Source organism: Monodelphis domestica, chromosome 5, assembly GCF_027887165.1.
Source record: "Monodelphis domestica isolate mMonDom1 chromosome 5, mMonDom1.pri, whole genome shotgun sequence".
NCBI lineage: Eukaryota > Metazoa > Chordata > Mammalia > Didelphimorphia > Didelphidae > Monodelphis > Monodelphis domestica.
In genome coordinates this window covers 272,380,332-272,393,943 of record NC_077231.1, presented here as the reverse complement: position 1 = coordinate 272,393,943, position 13,612 = coordinate 272,380,332, and the positions used below count along the sequence as shown (strand labels likewise).

The 13,612-nt window shown below is 35.1% G+C and overlaps 1 protein-coding gene across 4 annotated transcripts in view; it reads left to right on the top strand.

Annotated features, from left to right (window-relative positions):
- The window catches only part of LOC100027288 (ATP-dependent translocase ABCB1), a 226,852-nt gene that overhangs the window by 61,690 nt on the left and 151,550 nt on the right, over positions 1-13,612 (top strand). The gene's annotated exons all lie outside the window — the stretch shown is intronic.

Sequence of the window (13,612 nt, the reverse complement as noted above, 5' to 3'; positions counted from 1 at the left end):
CCTGGGTACACAAACACAAGATTTACGGAAAACCATCATCATCATCATCCCTTACATAATCCTCCTTGGCTCTAGAATTCAGTGAACCTGGAGTGTGACCTTGAGGAAGTTCCCTAGGTCTCAGTTTCCTCATCTGTAAAATGAAGGGAATTGGGCTAGTTGGTCTATTAGGGAGATTTCAACACTGAACATGATTCTGTGATCTAAGCACTTTTTAAATATTCATTCATTCAATAAACATTTATTAAGCACTTACATCAGGTGCTAGGTTAGTCCCTGAGGGAGATAGAAGCTCAGATGGCATATATGCCAAGTCATGACCTCATGGAGATTCTGATCTAACTCAGATACCTTTAACAGGCAATATTATATTAGAAGTACACTCCTTATTCAAGCCATCTGAACAGGAGGAAGCTATGGGTTCAAGTCTTACCTTTCCATATACTGGCAAGTCATAACCTCTCACTACCATAAATAACTGACTAAAACCTGTCAGAAAATTAAAAAAAAGAGAAGGTGCCAATTTGTATTGGCAGAGGTCTGTGCATGGGTGAAATCATAGGTCAAAAAAAGTGCACTATAGAATTACAAAACAAAGGACCATGCAGCTGGAGAGATCCCAAGATTTGGTACCAAAAGGTTCTGTTACTCATTAACTGTATAACCTTGAGCATTAATGCATTTCTCTTCTCTAGATCTCATTTTCCTCATCTGTAAAATAAAATAATTATATTAGATCAGGGGCTCTTATCCTTTTTTGTGTGTCATGGCCCCCTTTGGCAGGCTAGTGAAGCTTAAGGATCCCTGTGTGGCTACTTGGTGAATATCCCTTTTCAGTAGTAGGCTAAAACTGGATCTGGATTCAGGAAAATCTTCAGCTTCAGACACTATCTGGATGATCTCTGAGCAAGTCTTTTAACCTCTGGCTGCCTTAGTTTTTCTTCTACAAAATTGCAATAATAATAGCACTTCCCTTCCAGGATTGTTATAAGGATAAGATGAGATAATATTTACAAAGCATTTTGCAAATTCTAAAAGTGTTCTATAAATGCAAGCTATTATTGTTCTCAGAATAACATTTAAGTGCACAAAATAGGCAAGATTACAAAGGATATCAATTATATTTGAATAAAGATGTATTTTTTCCCCATCCAGGCTCATGAACCCTTAAAATTTATTCGCAAGTCATTGGAGTGTGGGGGGGGGAGTCTATGGGTTAAGGAGGTCCAGCTCAAGAACCCCTGAAATGAATGCCAAGATTCCTTTCGGCTATAAATCATGTTTTCCTATGATGAAGTTATTCTGGCAGCGGCTTAAAGGATACATTGAAGGGGAGTGGCAACAGGAAAATACATAAAGAGGATTTTGCCATAGTTTCAGGTTAGTGGTAATATAGATTAACAAAAGGGTTATATAGCATTGGAGCAAAAGGAAATATAAGAGAGTTGGAAGGATATGTACTCAAGAAGTCTTCAAATCCTCTAAAGAGAAAGTGAAGAGTCAAAAAATAGTTTTAACTTTGAATATGGGAGTTTGGGCGAGGGTGAATGATGGGGCTAGAAACTAATATGTATCCCGAGAGGCCAGACATTATGGCTCATTTGTTTAATTTTATAAATTAAAACAACAGAGAATACTAGTGAAAATGTGCTCCAATAGGCAAAGTGATGAATGTGGAGTCAAAGGACCAGCTCTTTCTTCCATTTTCCTTAAATTTCACCTCAACTTAATTCCACCCTTTCCCTTGACCATTTCCAGGACTTCCAGAGAAATCTATGTTTTGTGGACTATTTGACATAATTTTAGTTAGTACTCTCTTTTGTATGGATATCTGTAACCCCCAAACTTTAGCATTTGGGTCAGTATCTTTATAATTAGTTAGCCAGTGAGTCCACTAAGCATATATCAAAGACTTACTTTGTGCCAGGCACTATGTCAAGGGCTAGAGATATAAAAACAAAGGGCAAAAATTCCCAATGTGGTCCTTGCTCTCAAAGCACTCATATTCCAGTGGGAAAGACAACATGCTAACAACTATATTCATAAAATGTATAGAGAGTAAATGGAAGGTAATCGCAGATGGAAAACATTAGCAGTAAGACCATAGATTCTTGGTCCATCCTTGTAGTCTTCACTCTGTTGGCATAGCCTTTGAGAATGAAGATTCACTTCTACATCACAATGAAGCCTTTGAATGGGACTTTATTGGGGGATCTTTCATTAATTGTTTCACACTTATAATTAATTTTATCAATGTTCTATGACTTCTAGGTTATTTCTATGGCTGGTTATAGTTTTTGACAAGAGTGAGACACTGAAATAATCTTAATGCCTCTTAATAAAGGCATTGTTATAAGTCTAAGGTTACTTCTTTGTCAGGTGTTCTTATATTGATATTTACTTTAATGTTATATTTGTAAAGATAAAATGAGATCATTGTAAATCACTTTACAAATCTTAAAGTGATGGAAAGTGCTAGTCATGCTTATAATGTTTTAAAAGGCATAAAACAAAATAGGTAAGATTACAAAGAATGTCAATTATATCAGAATAAATTAAACAAATTTTAGAGCTTCTTTCAATTACTTACAAATATGGTTTTGAGAAGGGGTCCATAGATTTCACCAAATTACCAATGGGGTTCATGATAAAAAGTGAGGTTAAGACTCCCTGATCTATACCTTCTTTCCCAAGTTTATCAATAAAAACCCTATAGAAAAAGCTTTTGCATACTGGAATCAGTTGTGTTGAAATAATTTGAAATCTTAAGGGTTTATTCCATTGAATTTCAATTCATACTTTATGCAATGATAAAAGAAAAGCCTACACATTACATGTTTATGGTTGTTCAGTCATGTCCTACTCTTTGTGTCTCCAATGTGATTTTCCTGGCATTGGCACTGGAGGGACTTTCCATTTTCTTCTCCAGCTCATTTTTACAGATGAGAAAACTGTGGCAAATGGGTAAAGTGACATGTCCAGGGTCACACAACTAGTGTGTGTCTGAGGCTGAATTTAAACTCAGGTCTTTGTGACTCCAGGCCCAGTACTCTTCTTATTGAGTCACTTACCTACCCCTAGACATATTATGTGAATGGGGAATGCTACTTCTCAGTGCTTTAAAGCATTTCTCTGAGAGTATTAAGTTGAATCAAAAGTGCTGGCCAAATTGGTAAAAGAAGTTCCCTTATATCTGAAATATCAATGAAATATCAAAATTTCAAAGAAATCAATAAAATATTGCATGAATATTGATGAGTCATAATAGCTAACATTTATATAGCACCTACTATGTGATAGGAGGACAATTAGGTGGTATAGTGGGTACGACACTGTACTCATTTTTATGCATTCAAATACAGACACTAGCTGTGTGACCCTGGGCAAATAACTTAACCCTGTTTGCCTCAGTTTCCTCACCTGTAAAATGAACTGGAGAAGGAAATGGCAAACCAATCCAAAATTCTGCCACGAAAACCCCACAAGGGGTTACAAAAACTGAAACATGACTAAAACAACTCAGAAACAATAAAATTCACCAGGTATTATGCTGTGTTTTTTTTATAAATGTAATTAACTGTTCTCTCATTTAATCCTTATAACAATCCTTGAGGTAGGTGTTATTTTATATGTTATTATCTCCATTTTATAGTTGAAGAAATGGAGGCAAATATGTTAAATATCTTGCCTAGTGTGACACAGCCAGGAAGTTATCTGAGGCCAGATTTGAACGTAGGTCTTTGTGACTCCAAGCCCAGTGCCCTAGCTACTCCTCCACCATCTAGTTGCCAACTGGCATATTCATGGCATATCAGAGTACTTGACCATAAAGATTTTCTATCCACTCTGCAATTTTGCTCCTGAAGATGAGGTTTTCTCTATCAAGAGCTACTGTTTGGAAATTCCATGTACCTATTCTAGCTTCTTGAATAGTCTGATTTCAAGTACTAAAAAAGAATGAATGGTAAAAAGAAAATGGATGGGCATGCTGACTGATCTAGCAATCTCAATAAAATTATTATCATCATTAATAAAAGCAGTAGTGAAAGGAAAACTAAAACACTATTTGGATTCATCTCCCTAACTCCAAGTTCAGCACTTGATGGACTGTGCCACCTAGCTGATATTTTAGTAAGAGCAACATGATTGAAATACTCTATTATTTTTTAACATCCTTATCCAACATTTCATGACTAGGCAAGTCAGTGGGCTGATACTGAATTCCATTTCTTTTGACACTTGATTTTAATGTCTTCCATGACTGAAAATGAGACTTCATGGAGATACATAAATCCGAATGGAGGGAATGATCAACGGCAGCCCTTACAAAATCAAAATACTAAATTTTTCAATCCCATTTGTCAGTTATACTAAGGTTATTGTTGAAATTTGGCTAGTAAACTCCCACCTTCCATACATCAATCCATTGTTCTTGAATTTTATACATTTAATAAACATTCAAAATCCACTGAATATCTTAGTTTGGAAAACTTTTAATTAGGTTAGAAGATTCTCTTTCCAAGTTGTGGGAGGCATACATTGTTTTATTTTGTTTTGTTTTTGGCAAGAAAAGCTTAGTTTTTAAATGCCTTGATAATCATGATGGCTTTATTCCCTTATTATTATTTACTCTTATTTACTCTCTTATTATTATTTACTCTTATTAGTTTATATCAGGAGGGAGAAGATACACTTGGTAAGAAGTTCATTGTTAACCAAAGCAGGTATCATTCTATGTGTCAATATTTTCGAGTTTTTGTTTGGCTTTGTATCAGATCCATTTATATCACCCTTATTTTTACCTTATAATGTGGCTTATGAAGAACTAATGGGGAAAGAAATGTTGATTCTGCTAAATTATCATTTGTATGTGCTCAAACTAATAAAATCATCACCAATCAATGGTTTTATTGCAGAAACATTTTTAAGTCAACTGTCCAGTTTGTTAGTTTTGTTACAACTACCCAAAATAACCCCCCAAATTGACTTAACCAAGTACGCAGAAATTACAATATGCCAAAATATGCTGAAAACAAAGAGTGAGTAAGGATGCCATTGTCAACCCTTTGACATAATGGAACTCCTACACTTCTTTCAAGAAACATTGAATATAGTATATAAAATCTGACCATTTTACATATACACCTAATTCTGATGCCAGTGTAAATTTGCCGTAGTTCTTGTTTTTAGATAAAAATATATGTAAATAGAAATTCTAATATTTTCTTTCTACACCCCCAATGGACAACGGTCCACTGCACAACTTACTTTGGAGACTTCTGCTCTAGAACAATATTTCTGAACTAATGAAACTTTACAGATGTTTACCATAAGGGTATAAGTCTTTGAGACTGTACCCATAGAAGACCTAAAATAGGATATTATATTATTTTTGAATATTTGAAGGACTGTCATGTGAAAGATAAGTTAGACTTGTTCTGCTTGGCTTCAGAGGTTAGGTTGGTACTAGAAACAATGGGTCTCAAAGTCTCAAAGAATCATTGTCAGTAAGATATTCCTATCAATAGCATCTATCCAAATATCAACAGCAGACAGGAGGTTCCCTCTCATTAAAACTATACAAGTGGAAAAGAAAATAATCTTTGTTTCCAGTGAATAATGTATGAAAATGACCAAATAAAATAATGTAAAAAAAACTATACAAGTGAAGGCTAAAGGAGAGAGCTGAAGATGTTGTAAAAGAGAGGTGTACCCTCTGGACATAGATAATGGCTTTGGACATCTCTGCCAACTATGAGTTTCTATGAATTCTACAGAGGCGATGTGGTGTAGTGGACAGAAAGCAGACTTTGAAACTTGGAAGAACTGCTTTCAAATCCCACTTCTGAAAAATATTGGCAGTGTCACCCTGGGTGAATAATTTAAGAACTCAGTGTTCTAAGAAATTCTAAAAGAGTTGTTCTTGAGCTTCTTTGTATCATGGACCCTTTTTGCACTGTAGTGAAGCCCTTAGGACCCTTCTCAGGATCATATATTTAAATGCATACGATAAAATATATGATTGCAAGGGAATTATAATGAACAATTATAGTGAAATAGCTATCAAAATATTTTTTTAAAAGTTCATGTATTCTAGCTTTAAAGCTTCTGTATTAGTGGAAAGGGTTTCTTTATATGGAAATTCCCTATTTTAACAAAGTCATAGATCTAGTTTCTATCCTATAAGATCAAACACATCTACTCTGTCCACAATAATTCCTTCAATTTGTTCATTGAGACAGGTAACAAGGTATAATGAATAGTGGCTTTGGAAACCAAAAGACTTCTATTCAAATTATACATCTGACATGTGTGACCCAAAGCAAATCAGTTAACCTCTCCATGTTTTAGGCAACTGTCTAATACCTTTCACAGGAAGTAGTGATCTGCACTGGTGGAGAGACTTTCTTCATCTGGGAGTTAATTAGATTACTGAAGTCACAGGCTAGTCCTTATCCTTATAAAAGAAAGTTATTTGAAGAAAAACTGAAGCAAACCAATTTTCTCCCTCCCCCCCTCCAGACTTAAATTTATGAGTGCTGTGAATATACAGTGCTTTCTAGCCACAACAGTTTGGGAAGCATGATCCTAGATATCAAAGCTTTTCCTTTACTACATCAAGTCATTCACTTGCCACATGAGGGCATTCTATAACTGGGAAACTTACACATTGGGCCATTCAGTAATAACAAGTTTTCTCCAGAGAGGAGCTTTACTAACAATATTTTTATAATCCTTAGTTCTCTGAAATTATATATGTATATATAGATTTTATGAAATTTCCTTTTAAAAAAGAGAACATTTTAGTTCTTTTAGACTGTTTCTCTAAAGATCATATAGAAGTAGAAAATGTAATAACTTTTTTTTAAAACCCTTACCTTCCAACTTGGAATCTTTACTAGGTATTGAATCTAAGGCAGAACAGTGGTAAAGGGTAGGGGTTAAGTGGCTTACCCGGGGTCACACACAGCTAGGAAGTATCTGAGACCAAATTTGAACCCAGGATCTCCTGTCTCTAGGTCTAGCTCTCAATTCACTGAGCCACCTAGCTGCACCAACAAAGTCATTTTAAAAACTTACTTCAAATTTTATAACATAGGTTCTATTCAAATGGATGAGTAGATAATGCTAGTCCCTTATCTTCCCCACCCAAAAACAAAAACAAACCTTAGCTCTTGGAAAATGAGGAATAAATTCAAACACTAGAAAAGGAAAGGATTCCTTAGTCAAAGGTCATTTACAAGGATTTAGCTTCTTTCCTATGAATGAGATGGCCAAACCTCTATTTACTAAAGGGCATTGAAACACAACAAAATCACCCAAGAACTTTGTATGAGTGAAAAAGCAATCTAATTGGTGGTAGTGTAGTTTCTTGAAACAGAAAGTCCTAGATTTTTTAAAATTCATTTGAATGTCCAAAAATTAGTTTATGAGGTTTGAAATTCAATTTTCACCCTGAACTAGATGGGGAGGAGGCCATAGGGTTGGTCTCCTTGGAGTAGGAAAAATACTTTAAATTAAAGATTAAACTTTAACTTATTGAGTTGTCAAAAGGAGATGGGATGAAGAAAGGACTGCAGCCATTCTAAAGAAGGTGGGAGGGAAGAAACAGGGCAGCTGTGGGAATTGCTCTCAAAAGGGAGAAAGAAGGAAGGGAAATAAAAAAATAGAAAGTATAAATAAATAGACCATTTCCCCATAGTTTCTAATGGGTGAAAGCAAATGTGAACATCCTATTTTTCTTTCTTCAACATGAATTACTTTTGTTTAACCTTATGATGTGCAACCAATAGTGGTTTTTATCCTTAATTGTCTTTAGTATTTAACCAAATCCCAACTCTAATACTGGCTACCTGTGTTCTCCTGGGTAAGTCTTCTTCTACAAAGCTGCCAGTGATAATACTGAAGCCCATTAAAGATAATGCATGCTGATGGCCTTAGATAGATGCTATTTATGACTTTAAGGAAAGCTCCATTTATTCCAATAATTTAATGTTTTTAATAAAGAATAAGTATTGCATTTTGTAAAAAGCTTTTCCTGCCTCTATTGAAATAATTTTATGGTTTCTATTGGCTTTGTTATCAATATGGTCAATTCTGTTTATATTTTTCCCAATATTGAACTATTCCTGCATTCCTAATAATACAGCTGACCATGGAGTATGATCCTTGTGATATAATATTGTAATTTCCTTGCTAGTATTTTATTTAAAATTTTTGCATCAATCTTCATCAGGGAAGGTGGTCTATACATTTCTTTCTCTGTTTTAGCTCTTCTTGATTTAGGTATCAGTACCATATTTATATCATAAAAAATTGGGAAGGATTTCTTCTTCCTCCATTTTTCCAGTTTATGTAGTATTGGAGATAGTTTTCTTTGCATGTTTGGTAAAATTCACTTGTGAATCCTTCTGGCCTTCGGGCCTTTTCTTAGGGCATTCTTTGATGTATTGTTCAATTTCTCTTTCTGTGATGGTGTTAAGTATTCTATTTCCTCTTTTGTTAAGTTAGGTAGTTTGTATTTTTGTAAATATTCATCTATTTCACTTAGTCAGTCAGATTTATTGATAGCAGTTGTGGAAAATAACTCCCAATATTTGCTTTAACTTTTTCTTTACTGGTTGTGATTTCATATTTTTAAAAAATTTTTGATACTGATAATCTAGTTTTTCCTTCTTTTTTAAACCAAGTTAATCAGAGGTTTATCTATTTTATTTATTTTTTCATAAACCAACTCCTAATCTTATTTAGTTCAATGGTTTTCTTACTTTTAATTTTATTAATCTATCCCTTGATCTTCAGGATTTCCAATTTTGTATTTAATTAGGGATTTTAAATTTGTTCTTCTGGGCTCATCCCCACTCTGCCACTTTGCTACCTCAGGTGTTCTGCGGCTACATGGGAATTTGTATATTCCTGCCCTCTCTGCCTTTGCTACCCATGATGAGTGGCTTAGACTTGACTGGTCTCCCCATTGCCCTCTCAGCAATACTCAGTATCATTCTTTTAGTAGCACCTATGTATCCATATCATCATTCCTTGGAGTGCATGAAGCTGCTTCTTTAAGGGTCTAGTTTTAGTTTTCATGGGAATAACCTCGCTGTGTTGATAAATATTTAACCAGCAGCTCTCTAGAAGGGAAAATATGTACACAGGACCCACTGTTAAGTGTAATGTGCATCATCATCATTTTACCCATGACTTTTTCAAGTCTAGACAATCAACAAAGTAATAAATGAAGCCCTGATTTGTAGCATTTGTTGACTTTTAAAGTGTAAATGCATATACTGAGAATTTAGCAACCAACTCTTTGAACTACCAAGAGATGACTCCAACATATCTCTGTACAATTTTGTTTCAAAGGTGTGGGGACTCTTCTTCTTTTTTTCTTTTTGTCTTGGTAATATGCTTTCCCCTAACTTCTTAATATAAAGACTCACTTCTTCTTTTGTTTACCTTTTGAAATGTTTTCCATTATTTCAAGGAATATTTCATTCCCCTGATAACCTGGAAAATAGAAAGACATTCCTCTAGGCCTTTTACCTTCTCTTTAGAAGGTGAGGGGTTACCTCCTTAAAAACTTCAAGTTCAAGCCCCAGCCAGGGTAATGCTAGCAGGCTAAAGAGCTTAAATATCTCTTGAATAAAGGCAAAACATTAGAATATTAGGGGCTGATTCTCTAGCAGTTGCTGGGGCTTTTCTCATTTGAATTAAGGGACTCCTTCAGATAGTCTACTAAAGTGGACTTGAATGGGCCAGAAAGTGAAACTCATTGGAAAAGGGAAGGATTGTTGTATGGACTCCTTACAAATTATTACTCATTATTTATTCATTCATTCATCCATTCATTCATTATTTTGTTCCATGAAATTGTTACTCTGAGTGGCAGAAATAGGGTATAGCCATAGAATCCATAAGGTTTTTCATGTCATAGCTTTGTTTTCCTAGCACCTGATGATAACTGACCAGAGGTTTAGAACCAGAATTCTGACCCTCTCATTTTATAGGAAATTGAGGCACGTAGAAGTCAGAAGACTTACCCACATTCACACAGCTAGTAAGTGTCTGAGATAAGATTTTAAACTAAGTTCTTGCTTACTCCCAACTCCAGGGCCCTATCCATTATACTATTCTGCCTTTTAATTCACATAGGAGGTGTTTAATAGGTGCTCATTAATTGACTCATTCATTGCCCCTGAAACATTCTTCTATTTTCCAACTCATGATTCTTCTGAACTAAGGAAGCTAAAGGTATCTTATTTAGAGAATCTTTGAGAAGTAGAGTCTTCTACAGGAAGGGCAAGGTAATGCAAACATGTAATTAAAGAGCTCTGATTAATACAGAAGTTCTACTCAGAACACGAAAAAAAAAAAACCAACTGATTGATCACATGGATCGATGGGAATATGGTTGGGGGTATAGACTCTAAATGAATGATCACTCTAGTGTAAATATTAATAATTTGAAAATAGGTCTTGATCAATGACATGTAAAATCCAGTGGAATTGCTCATTGGCTACAGGAGTGAGGTGGGAGGAGGGGAAGGAAAGAACATGATTCATGTAACCATGGAAACATATTCTAAATCAATTAATTAAATACAATTTTTCAAATTAAAAAAAAAGTTCTACTTAATACAATTTGCTATCTTCAGCAAGTTTGCAAGTATTTGGACTATGGTACCACAATTTCTTTGCCTTTTATCTGCTCATCTGATAACTATCTGAATGACTTCCTACACTCCCATCTGATCCATGTCACCTCAGGTCACTTGTCCTCAGATCATCCTTCTCTAGACCTTTTCACTCTCTCAATCCCTTTTCTCAACTTTTGACAAGTTCTTACAAAGGGCTACCCAACAATCTTTCACATAAGCTTTTATGACATCTGGACACAATGCCTTTCTGTACTGCAATCTTTACCTTTTACCCATACTTCTGAGATATAATCATTATCAGATGCCAAGGTCCCATATGACCTCTCTCAGGAGCCATGGTCCAGATTTCCTGCCTTGGCTGAGTCTGGTCAACTTGAGTCAGTCTAGACAGTTTGTCCTCTACTTCCATTTCTGACATTCTGGTCCAAGGCGTTTTCATTTCTTGCCTTAGTTATTACAATTGTATGTAGAAGATCTATTTGCTCATTGTCTCTCCCTTTCAATGCATCCTGCCAGATTAATCTTCCTAAAATATTCATTTTATCATATTATTTTTGAGATAAATAATTGACAATGTGCTCTTATTGTCAATCCTATAAAGACCTCCTTTGCTCAATACTTCAATTAGACCATGGTCCCACTATATTTTGCCTATCCAAACTAGTTTCCCAACTCATCTATTTGGGAATGACCATGTATTTAGGAAGTACAGTAAATACCAACCATGATTCACTGTACTTCCCAAATACATGCTCATTCCTGCCTCAGCATTTTCACTCATTATGCCTCCCTCACCATTGACTGCCATCTTTTCTCATCTCCTCTTACAAACAAATGAATAAACAATAAATATTTATGAAGAACTCACTATGTTGTCAGGTATTATGTTAAACATTAGGCATCCAAACAGAAAAGTAAAGCAATACCCTCTTTCTGATGTATACAATAGTGGGAAGATGGGAGTAGGGCATCAGACTGCCACATTCTCCAAAATCCACTATAATCAGACAAAACTAGACAGAATGAATGCTAAATGCATCAAAAATAGAAAAGTTGGGAGTGAAGCAGAGCAACCAGGGATAACTTGGAAGAGGAGTCTCTGACCTCCTTGGTGTCAGTGTCACCTGGTTGTGTAAGCACACTGGACCAAACAAGGAAGCAACAAGTGGCAAGTCCTGGGGTATAGGTGGGAAGTCTCATCTTTTCTTCTTTATCTATATCTAAATGGCAGATTCCAATGCAGTCAACAGGCAGCAAGATCCAGGAGCAGCTGTGTGGACTAGCTCCAAAAATCCACATTCAACCATAGCTGGGGGTTGACTGTTGAACACAGAAGGATTTCAGGGTTCTAGTTGCACTTACTAGACACAGATTCTGTCCCAGGATGTGGTTTTGAGAAAGTAGGAGTGAATAGGGAATATACAGTGCTGAGTGAGGTTGCTGAGGGGCTGGGGCCCTGCTGGCTATGGTCATGCACAAGGGAATGGAGTCTTTGACTGCCATTCCAAGAGGGAGGTGACCTATATGCTTGCAGTGGAAGAGAATCTAGGGTCAATCATAGACTGAGATTTGAGTCTGGGGGAACAAGAACTATAGCTGGCCCCTGATTATAGAGACTAGAAGAACTAAGTGGGGCTCAATAAATAACAAACACAAAAAATCCTGAACCCTGAGGCATTACCTCACCTCCCCCCCTCCCACACACACACCCTGAGAACAGAGCTTGACTCAAGCATAAAATTAACTATTAAGTTTATTGGTTAGGCACCTAAAATTTGAGGAAAAAATAAGTAGGTCAAAGAGAAAGAACCCAATTAAAGATAACTATTACAGGAACAGAGAAGACCCAGACTCAAATTTGGAGGTTGGAAGTTAAAATAACTACTTCTAAAACAACAAAGAAAAATATCAAATAGTCAGAAACCCAAAAAGAGCTTTTGGAAAAAGTTAAAAAGATTTCAAAAAGGAAATGAGAGAGGTTGAGGAAAAGCTAGAATAAGAGTAATAGAAGAAAATCAAGAAAATTACAAAAGGAAGATAATCCAATTAGAAAGAGATCCAAAAACTCATAGAAGAAAATAATTCATTAAGAATTAGAATTGGACAAGAGGACAAAAGGACAATAGAAGGCTAATGGTGTCTTAAGGCAACAACAAATAACAAAACAAAATTAGAAGAATGAGATAATAGAAGAAAATATGAAAAATCTTACAAAAGCAACTAACCTGGAAAATAGATCAAGGAGAGACAACATAAGAACTGTTAGGCTCCCAGAAATGTATGATTAAAAAAAGTTCAGATATCATATTCCAAGAAATCATTAAGGAAATTACCTGGAAGTTCTAGAACTAGAGAGTCAAGTAGAAAAAAAAATCTATCAGTTACTACCATTAAGAAACACCAAAATAAAAATGTATGGGAACATTGTTGTTAACTCTAGTTACATAACAATTGTGGGAGGACTTCAATCTTACCCAATTAGAAATATGTAAATCTAAACAAAAAGTAAATAAAAAAGTGAAGGAGATGAATAGAATCTTAGATAAGTTAAATATGATAGATACCTGGAGAGAATTAAATAAAAAATTCTGTGTGGTAAATAATACCTTTACAAAAATTGCTCATATATTGGAACTCAAGAACATTATAGTTAAAAGTAGAAATATTAAATGCATCCTTTTCAGACTATAATGCAATCAACATTGTATATAATAATGGGCCATGGAAACACAAAGTAAAAATTAATTGGAGACTAAACAACAATCTCAAAGAATGAGTAGGTTACAGAACATGTCATCATAAATAATTTCATGAAAGAGAATGATAATGAGATAGTATAACAAAACCTGTTGGACACAGTAAAAGCAGAAATTAGAAGAAAATTTATATTTCTAAATCCCTTATTAATAAAACAGAGATTATAAATCCTAAAAGTTAAAGGCAAGAGCAATAAA